Here is an 11,552-nt window from a genome sequence, read left to right as displayed (position 1 = left end):
ACGATGAATGAATAAAGTTTTTGCCTTTTCCTTATGAATTCATCTCTGAAACTGCCATAATATGAATCATGATTGTCCTTGTGTGTGTTTTCCTCTATAGGCGATACATATCGTATCGGCTTTTACCCCTTCGGTTTAATTTTTTTTGAACTAAAGGCGATACCCTCCTGGTACTGGCTATTAGAGCCGATGACTAAACAAATCGGCTATCAAGTATTGATCCAAATGCTAGGATAATACTTCTTTAGAAAATTTCCATTGATTGCTCTATCAAACTCCTCTTCCCCTTCTAGCGTTTCCAAAATATAAGCATTGCTAGGTGCATAACATTTAATCCGATAAGGACCTTCCCAATTATGCGACCATTTGCCAAACCTGCTGTCTTTAGACCCAATTGGCAATCTTACTTTTCAAACTAACTTTCCTTCACAAAATTGTTTGTTCTTGAACTTTTTATTATAATGCCTTGCAAGCCTTAATTTATTGGCCTTAATATTTTCAAGAGCGCGCAGCCGATGACAACTTAAGTCCTCCAAATCATCCATCATGAGGTTTTTATAGACTTTGGCTGTCAAATCATTTTGCAATGTAACACATCTTGATCTAGTCTGAATCTACCAAGGAAGAACTACATTATGCCCATATACTAACTCATAAGGTGATGATTTAATCGATCCATGGAAAGCCATCTAATATGCCCACAATGCTTCATTAAGTGTCAGGTACCACTTCCTTGGTTGCTCTTCAATTTTCTTCTTAATCAACTTAATCAAAATTTGATTGGATACCTCTGCCTGGACATTAGCTTGAGCATAATAATAAGAAGAATTTAGTAATTTAATTCCCATACTAGGAGCAAAATCTCTAAATTCTTCTAATGTGAACATTGTCCCTTGATCAGTAGAAATGGTTTGAGGAATCCCAAAATGATAAACTATATGCTCCCTGACAAAATCAACCATATTCTTTGAAGTTACTATTTTCAAAGGAATCGTCTCAACCCACTTGGTAAAATAATCTATTTACTAATATAAACTTGTGCCCTCTACTTGAAGGTGGAAAAATGTGTCTAATTAAATCAATTCCCTAGCCTCGGAATGGCCATGGGTTAATTATTGTGTTCATAGCTGATATAGGCGACTTCTAAACATTACCAAAATGCTGACAATCCTGACACCCATTGTAATATTCAAAACAATCTTCTAATATTGTTGGCCAGAAATATCCAGACCTACGAATAACCCATTTCATTTTATAAGCCAATTGATGAGCTCCGCATATTCCTTCATACACTTCTCCCATCAATACTCTTGCTTCTTCTTGACTTAAACATTTAAGCAAAACTCCATTGACTATTTTATAATACAACAGATCATCTAACAAAACATACTTAGTCAATTTATATCTCAATTTTCTGGTAACCTTCTGTGATGGATTCTTGAGATAATCGGCTATTTCAACTCTTTAATCATTAGCCAAGGTCTCACTACTTAAGATTTCTTAGAACACTCGATAGCTCGATGCATTCTGAGCTAACCAATTGGCCCCTTGATTCTGTGCTCTTGGAACATGCTGAAGAGAAGTAATGGGGAACTCCTCAAGTAACTTTCGACATTTATCATGGTACCCCTTCAGAATATCATCTTTACATTCATATAGGCCGATCAACTGATTAATAACTAGCTGTGAATCTCTAAATATTTCAATTGACTTAGCCTTTACTTCCTGAAGAAGTTGAAGTCCCTTAAGAATAGCTTCATATTCTACTTGATTATTGGTGGTCATTGGTTTAGTTTGAAAGGCAAACTCAAAACTTGCCCCCTGAGGCAAAATAATAACAATACCAATGTCACCACCTTGCTTGCATGATGATCCATCAAAGAACAATGTCCAAGGCATAGATTCCACATAGCCGATGCTTGGTTTATGGTGTTGAGTAATAAAATTGGCCATCACTTGCCCTTTGACTGGTTTAGCCGATTCATACCTCAAGTCAAATTTTGATAATGCAAGAATCCACTTTCCTATTCTCCCGTTTAATATCGGCATTGACAACATGTGTTTGATCACATCGGCTTTAGACACAACTATACACTTAGCCGATAATAAATAATGTCGTAATTTAGTTCAGGAGAAATATAAGCATAAGCATAACTTTTCAATAGGAGAATATCTTGTCTCTGGATCCAAAAGTCTTCTATTTAAATAGAAAACAACCTATTCCTTTCCTTTAAACTCTTGCATCAAGGCCGATCCAATCGTTTGGCTATCGGCCGACACGTACAACTTAAAAGGCTTACCTTGCTGAGGAGGAACCAGCACAGTTGGAGATTTCATATATACTTTTATCTCCTCAAACGCTTTTTGTTGTATGTCACCCCATTTAAATTCTGGATTATTTTTCAACTTCAACAAAGGAGAAAACGACATAACTCTTTCTGACATATTTGAAATAAATCTTCTGATAAAATTAATCTTACCAAGCAGAGATTATAATTCTGTTTTATTAGTTGGAGGTACTGCCTCATCAATTGCTTTCATACTTTTCTGACCAATCTCAATCCCTCTCGCATGCACCATAAAACCCATAAATTGTCTAGCTGACACTCCAAATGCACACTTATTAGGAGTCATCTTTAAACCATGTTTTCTTGTGAACTTCAAAGTCTCCCACAGATCAGCCAAATGTTCTTTATACCATTTGGATTTCATCACCACATCATCAATATAGATTTCAACAATCTTGCCGATCAACTTATGAAAAATATAATTCATTGCCCTCTGATAAGTTGCACCAACATTCTTTAATCCAAAAGTCATCACAACCCATTCAAATAAGCTGATTGCGTCAGAGCACCTAAAGGTTGTTTTTGCTATGTCTTCTTCAGCCATAAAATTTTGATTATAACCTACATTACCATCCATAAAACTAATTACCTTATGCCTGGCTGTTGCATCTACCAACATATCGGCTATTGGCATTGGTGTAGCCTTGTTCAAATCTCTGAAATCAATACAGACTCTCAACTTCACATTTTTCTTATACACAAGAACTACACTCGATATCCACTCTGCATATCGGCAAGGTCAGATAAATTTTGCTTCTAGTAGTGTTTCAGTCTCCTTCTTAATATCATCGAGAATATTTGGATTAAATCTCCTTGGAGCTTGTTTAAATGGTCAATATCCAGGTTTGATTGACAACCAATGTTCAACGATTGATCGATCTAAGCTAGGCATTTCATAATATTCCCAAGCAAAATAATCTTTAAATTCCTTTAACAAATCTATCAATTCTTGTTTATACTCAGGATCCAATTTAGCACTTACATACATCGGCCTAGGCCTATCTCTAGGACCAATATCTATTTCTTCTAACTCATCGGCCGACGTAAAGCCATGTCCTAGTTTACCATCTTTACCATCTATTGGATTATCCATTAAAACAAACTTTTAGAGCCAACTGCTCGGATCGGCTGTTGACCTTCATCATTGATTCTAATGAAGTCTCCTTCCCATCGCTTGCTAGAAAAACACTCAAAATCTTCTAGTTCCCAATACATTGGATCAGCTGTTGCTATACTCATAGAATCATCTGCATGAACTAGCTCAACATTGTCTCTATGCCACTGAATCAAGCATTGATGCATAGTCGATGGTACACAACAATTGGCATGAATCCAATCACAACCAAGGAGTAAACTGTATGAATCCTTTCCATCAATAACAAAGAATGTAGTGAGCAAAGTCTTGCTTCCAATTGTCAATTCAATATTTATTGCCCCTAGTCTTGCACGCATTACCCCCAAAATCTTTAAGCATCATGTCAGTCTCAATCAGATCTTCTGGTCCTTTACCAAGCTTGCAAAAAGTAGTATAAGACATTAGATTAATAGAGGCACCTCCATCAACCAATATTTTACTCATCGGCTTCCCATCGACAAAACCTTTCATATATAAAGCCTTCAAATGCCGATGCTTAACTGGTTTATCAAATATAGCTTGTTGTATCAATGTCAACTGGGCTGCCATCTCTTCATACTCTGATTCATCAAAATCCAAATAGACTTCTTGATCTACTGGAGCTTTAAATTTAGATGGTAAAAGAAAAGCCATTTAAATATTAGCCGATGGTTGACCCTTATCGACTGTTTGTTTAGCATGCCATACTTGCGGTTTATTAGATTTATGAGCATGTTCTAATACTCTGCTCCTTAGGTGTTGTACTCTTCTCTTCTAACTTCTTGTTAAACCTCCTGATCACCACTGTCCTTCCTGCCAAACATACTCTTTATCATCTTCTTCTTCATAATCGGCCCAGTTCTGATCAACAACTGGCTTTCCAAGCCGATCATGAATGCTTCTATTTTTTAAGCACTGATCTACATCATTATGTTGATATTCAATTCGATCATAGATAGTCCGGCGGTTGACTTGAGATTGCCTAAACTCCCAATATTATTTGCAATATTCTAGGCAATTATTTCTAGTAGGCAATCTCAAACCTTCATTCCAACAACGTCTGAAGAAAAGGCAATTCCAATGTGACTCAGCTTGTTCTCTTTCATATCTCTCTTCTTCTTGTTAATGTTGATATTCCTTCTCTTCTAACCAGCGCTGATAATCTTTCTCCTTTTGCCGTTGCCATTTATTCAAGTGTCTCATCGCACCATCTCTCAACGTTTCTCCTTGCTCATATTGGCTCTTTTGTATCTCCTTTTAATTTCTCTATATTCAACAGCCGATATTTGCATCTCTAGATCAATTGTTCTAGTTTCTCTTGCCCTAGCTGATGTCAAAACTTTAGCTTTCCCTTTGAATAACTTAGCATCAACCATGTTCTGATCATTTGGGAAAGGATTATCATCAACTTTCTTTTTCTGAGCTGTATCAAATTTAAGCTTCCCTTGTTGAATAGCCCTCTGAATATGCTGCTAAAAAATCCTGCGATCATTAGTAGTTTGAGAGTAGTGTTATGGTACTTGCAGAACTTTTTATTCTTCAACTGATTGGGAGGTAATATAACATGATTGACAGGCAGTTTAATTTGTCCCTTCTCAAGCAAGAAATCAAAAAGTTTGTCTGCTTTTGTAACATCAAAATAATAACTTTCTTTAACTTCTTTTCCCCAAGGATTTGGAGCCATTACTATCTTTTTACCCCAATTCCATTCAGCTATGGCAATTTCCTCTTCTTCTTCATCATCATCGACTAAATATGGATTATAAGCTTCAGCGATTGCAGCATTCTCCTAGAATCAGGTATCTCTGCGCATATTCTAGAATTGGCTATTAAGTGTTGCCACCCGTTGAGCCAATTGACCTAAAATGTCAAATTCTTGCCCAAGCAAGTTTTCTCTCCATGTTGGCAACATTCCTTGAACGACCAACGTAGCTAGCTGATCATCAGTCAAATTCAACCAAAAGCATAAGTTTCTTGTTTCTCGGAACCTCTGAAGAAACTCAGCACCTGATTCATTAGCTCTTTGCTTTATAGTTGTCAAATATGTGATCTTTCTTTCTCCTGTCCCAATGTAGAAATATATATGAAATTTCTTTGCAAGATCACTCCAATTGGCAATAGAATTAACCGCAAGTGATGAAAATCAAGTGAAAGCTGGTCTTGACAGGGACAAAGAGAAGAAATGAACTCGATGGGCTTCTTCAATAGAGGCTTCACCCAACTGAGTAAGATATCGACTGACATGTTCTATTGTACTTGTGCTATCTTGACCAATGAACTTAGCAAATTCCGAAAGCCTGTAGTTTATAGGAAGGGCCACCAAATTATACCACTCTGGATATGGATGTTTGTATGAAAAGGTTTGCCCTTTTGGTTTTAAACCAAACTAATTTTTCATCATTTCGGTTACTCTGAGCAACAATTCATCAGCATTTGAGTTTGGATTTCTTAGCAATTGCTGACCCATCTGCAGATTGAAATTCTGAGTGCCTTAATATCCTAGATTTGGAATCAAATTGAGGGTATTATAGTCTAAATCATAATGATATCCTTGTGAAATATCTATCTGTCGAGCCCCTTGCTGATTTACTATTTGAAATCTCTGATTGAAAACATTAGGATCCGTATCTCTACGAATCCTTTGAACCGATGGTGCTATTTTTGAGCCGATGGTGGTATTTGGCATGATGTACCAAAATTAACCATCTAATTCTGAACTTGCCCTTTTGGATGTTACACATGTTGCACTGATGATCCATGATTATATTGCATTTGATTTGTAGTAGCACCCAGAATTTGCTCAGATTAATTTTGAATTGCCTGGGCATCATCACTCTTAGCTAGTGCTGCTTCCTGATGGCTAGTACCTGCTTGATTAGTCCCCTGAGTCGATGGATGTGAAATATTGTAATAAGCCGGTCCAACCTGATCAAGTGGAAATCCATGAAACACCTCCTTCATGGTATTTTGGAATGTATTTAAGAAAGCTGTATTATGATTCAACATTGCATCATGAACAGATTTGTTGATAGCTTCTACAAAGAAATGCCTATCATCAGCTTCATCTATATCTGACTGTCCATACATCAAAAGTCTCGGTAGTGGATATTTCTAAATAACTTTATTGTCACGTGTTTTGGTGTATGACAACAAGCACTTGTTCTGAAACACCTCTATAGCCTTACCAATGACATCTTTATCCTCATCAGGTAAGTCTTCATAAGGTACCATAAGAATGTCCTTGTTGTTGTGAACCATCATGACGATTGTGGTCCCATCGGGCGTGCCAAAAAGTGTGTTGACATAAAAATATGGCGATGTGATTAACACACAGCAAGCCGGATGATCTGAGTGGAACAAGACCAGAGATCTACTTGGCTTCAACACAGAACCAGCCTATTCTAAAAACCCAACGACATGCCAGTCAATTTGACCTGCAATTGACAAGGAGAGAAAATCTTATCAGTAATTTAGAGTGGAACATGTCGATGTTGCACCAGACAGTTCCAAATGTATGGCTAGATAGCCGATTCAATAAGGCTATCGACTAAATAGTCAATATCCGGCGTATCCATAAAATGAAGATCTTTAAATCAAGGATTATCGGCTAATATTAAATGATAATGATATTAATCAAAATAACTGATGCTCATGGAACATCAGAAAGCATCATCGGCTAAATGGAACATGATCGATATGAAGCGTCGAGCCGATGAGTTTGATGAAAAGAGTATAACATGCGAACAAATTGAGTGTCAATATAAATGAATCTACAAACAGTTTGAATCAAATCTATTATCATCAACAGTGAGGTTCGATTGGATCGACACAGCTATGCTAATGATAACAAACTAAAGCCAAAGAATCTATAAAACCATCTATATGTTGACAGATTCATGAAAACATGCTATATGCGTGAGATTATAGGCAAATTGGCTAAAATAGCCGATGCACTCATAGCAAACAAACAGAGTACATATCTTAATCATGAATAAGACCAGTAATCAATAATTTCTAATCTAAAGTCTTACCAGTGAGGTTCGACTGGATCGATGCAGCTATGGTAGTGTCATTAGATTGTGAGTTTATTCAAAATTGAAATATGTCTTTGGATGCATACTATGTTTGATTGGAATAGAGATAAAACAACCGAACTAGCAGAATTAAGCCATCAATTATAAGATTTAAAGTGTGATCAGATCAAAGGACGACCAATTAAGATGCTATGATGCTGATCTATCTCTATCTCAATCGGGTGATTTTGTTATAATTAATAAAACATTAATTATAACGAGATCGATAACTGGTGAATCAACCAAAAAGCAGCAAGAAAAATCTTACTAATCTGAGCAGATAAGAATGAGGATCCGTCTGAGCCCACCAGAAGAATCCTCCACACAAAGGTACTTCTCATGCATCACCTGCAACAAGGGTAAATAAACCCTGAGTACACAATGTACTCGCAAGACTTATCCGACTAGTGGGAATAATTTCTCGACTCCAAGGAATATGATAAGCTTTATGGTTTGCTGGTTTTCTTTTAGCAGAAAGCAATACTAATAGTGAGTCCTTATTTATGTTATTATTATCAGCCGTATTAAGTTATTATCTATCCAGTCTATATAAGCACATATTCTACTTTCAAGCAAGAGTTGAGCATTCAGTTCTATTTCATCACCTTTTATCTTTTAGTTCTTACTACGGTGCTAGACCCAAAAACAAGCCGTACCGGATTGCCCGGCGATTCGCGAATCAATTCCCCCAGCTAGGTACCCCAAAAACACACGCCCCGCTTGTACCCCAGACACAAGCAGGACTAACCCATCACCCTCCTATCTTGGGTGTCTAGGTCCCCATCCAAACTTGGACTCCAAGCCCCCACTCCTGAGTCCTGGACTCAGTGCGGTGCAAGGACCTCCACCATCCCCGCCTCCAATCAGTCGGTCCGGAAAGAGCCATCTTTGCCACACTTGAAACAAGCACCTGACTTGTTCCCAAATCCCTGGCAAGGTGGGACCTGCTGTCCCTGAGGCTGCACCTGCTGAGTGGGTGCACAGTACTATGTGGAATAAGTCTAAGAAGTCTGGTGGGGCTACCGAAATGAAGGCCCGCCTGATGATTGATAGGGCCCCCACCAGACAACCTGTACCTTCTAAGTGTGAGGGTGGCTGGAAGACCCCGTAGCCACCCGCTTCCTCTTCCACTCTGCCTGGGAATCCCACTGCAAGCCCTCCATGGCGATGGCAGCGTTCATCAGTGCCCCGAAGGTCTGATAGTTCGCCATGTATAGCTTCTCCTGAAGGATATAAGAGAGGCCGCGAAAGAAGTGGTCCTTCTTCTTCTTGTCAGTGTCCACGTGAATGCCAGCATACTGCGACAAGTGATTGAACTTATTAACATAATCTATCACTGTCATACTCCCATGGCGTAGCTCTAGGAACTCAGTTAGCTTCCGGTGGATGACACCCACCGGAATATAGAACTCTCAAAATGCTGTGATGAACTCCTGCCAGGTTACCGGATGAGCTGGCTGCTGCATGGCATGGAAGGTATCCCACCATGCACTCATGGATCCCAATAGTTGTTGCGCTATGAAGCGCACCTTCTGCTCGTTGGCCACATTGAGCAACAGAAACTTCTGCTCCAGAATGCGAAGCCAGTGCTCCGCATATAGAGGCTCATCTATTGGCATGAAGGTGGGCGGGTGGGTCTTGAGGAAGTCCTGGTAAGAGGAGGGTCCCTCAGCACGGTGGGCACCACCCCCATTCCCACCATTGCCCCTGTGGCCACCGTGGGCGAAACCAGCGACAACTTGTGCCATTATCTCCATGGCACGGGCCGACTCTCGGCGAGCAGTCAATAGCTCCGCCATCATCTCTGCGTGAGTCATCAGAGGCGGCGATGGCGGAGGAGGAGGAGCCAGAAGTGGAGCCCCATGGCTCTCCCCATTGTGCTCATGGGCCTAGCCACTCTCGCCTTGGCCCTCGCTAAGCCCGTGAGCCGCCCCAGCACTGGTGCTCCCACGTCCGGACCTTAGATTCATCTGTAAGAGATAGGAACCATCCATTTAGAACAACATTCTTGATTAGAAGCAAGGGATTAGAGAAATGATAGCACATTTAATGAAAGCATTCTTTTAATTAATTCTATCACTTTACTAATCCAATTATACGTGTAGGGGGGAATTTTAGTTTAAGCAAGATCCTATTATCATGATGCATGCTTCGACCTGTACGTTCACTCGAGCTGGAATATAGCGGCGTTCGTAAAATTTTTGGCACACCGCACACTCACTTTCCGTATACTAAGCGATTTCTTACGCAACGTAAGTTAGTGTACCTATAGAAAACTGATTAGATAAAACCAGTGCCGCTATCCTAGATAGACCATATTGCTAGGGCTTATACTTATTTAACTAACTTAATCGCATCCTACTTTTCGCAAAACTTTTGTTGGTCAAATTTTTAGGTTTTGAAAAAGAGTGATGAAACTTGTAACCATTATTGGCTCTAGTACCAACTATGGCAGAACTGCACGAAATTACACGCTTATGGAGGTGCTCGCCTTCCACCAGACACTAAGCACCCCGAAAGCAAGCTACAGCAGCAGTATCCATCGGGCACACCCTAAGGGAGAACTCGAAAGATCCACATTTTTCCCAAGGATCCAATAATGAGAACGAGTTACAATACTTGTCCATTTCATACATCAGAGTTTCTTAAAATTACATTATTACAATACCAAATGTCAGAGTGCGGAATGATATACATCGGAATTCAAAATAAACATCTAGCGATAAGAACGAGGATCCATCTGAGCCCACCAGAAGAATCCTCCACACAAAGGTACTTCTCATGCATCACCTGCAATAGGGGTAAATAAACCCTGAGTACACAATGTACTCACAAGAGTTATCCGACTAGTGGGAATAATTTCCCGACTCCAAGGAATATGATAAGCTTTATGGTTTACTAGTTTTGTTTTAGCAGAAAGCAATACTAATAGTGAGTCCTTATTTATGTTATTATTATCAGCCATATTAAGTTTTTATCTATCCAGTCTATATAAGCACATGTTCTACTTTCAAGCAAGAGTTGAGCAATCAGTTCCATTTCATCACCTTTCATCTTTCAGTTCTTAATACGGTGCTAGACCCAAAAACAAGCAGTATGGATTTCCCAGCGATTCACGAATCAATGCCCCCAGTTGGGTACCCCGTCCTGCTTGTACCCCATGCACAAGCAGGACTAACCCATCACCCTCCTGTCCTGGGTGTCCAGGTCCCCGTCCAAACTTGGACTCCAAGCCCCCACTCCTGAGTCCCGGACTCAGTGCGGTGCAAGGACCTCCACCATCCCTGCCTCCAATCAGTCGGTCCGGAAAGAGCCAGATCCACAAGAGAGCAACGAGTCTTCCCTGCGCCCATACCCAAGTATGTGCTCAGGATAATAGATCTGTGGCTTGCCTCGAGACTTAGACAATGACCGGTCCTTAATTGACACAGACATGGAAAAAGCGTAACCGAGCTATGAACTGTTGGCCGCAGGACACAACCCCTTACACCCACCACTACCCAAACCATAACTCTACCTGGTCACCATTTTCCTTTCCACCATTTTGTCATGAGTGATCATATTTATCACCTATTTGTGAGTAACGGCAGGTTACTCACGCTACTGGTATCCTAAGCAAACCAACTACTCAGCCTATACTAGTAGGACTCATGGGTAGGTATATTTATGCACATAGTTTCCATAAAATGCCTATAACTGAAATGCACATCATATATATATTCAGTGATCATAAAATATGGATTATGCACCGGGGCTTGTCTTGGGCAGGCGATAGGTCAGTTAGGTCAGCACCAAATGGCTCCAGGACTCCCTCCTGCACGAGGATCTCCTCCTCGTACTCCTCAATGACTTCATCGTACTCCTGTTCGTCGACGGGCACGAATTGTACCAGCTCGTGATCTACATGCATGAAATGATGATGCCATGCTTAGTAACATAGCAACAGCAACTCTTAAAATAAAAGTACATCTGTTTAACTACTAAGCTAGTGCTACCGACCATGGTGCTACATTATCT

The sequence above is a fragment of the Miscanthus floridulus genome, chromosome 1 (genome assembly GCF_019320115.1).
Source record: "Miscanthus floridulus cultivar M001 chromosome 1, ASM1932011v1, whole genome shotgun sequence".
Lineage (NCBI taxonomy): Eukaryota > Viridiplantae > Streptophyta > Magnoliopsida > Poales > Poaceae > Miscanthus > Miscanthus floridulus.
Note: the sequence above shows the minus strand (reverse complement) of the source record.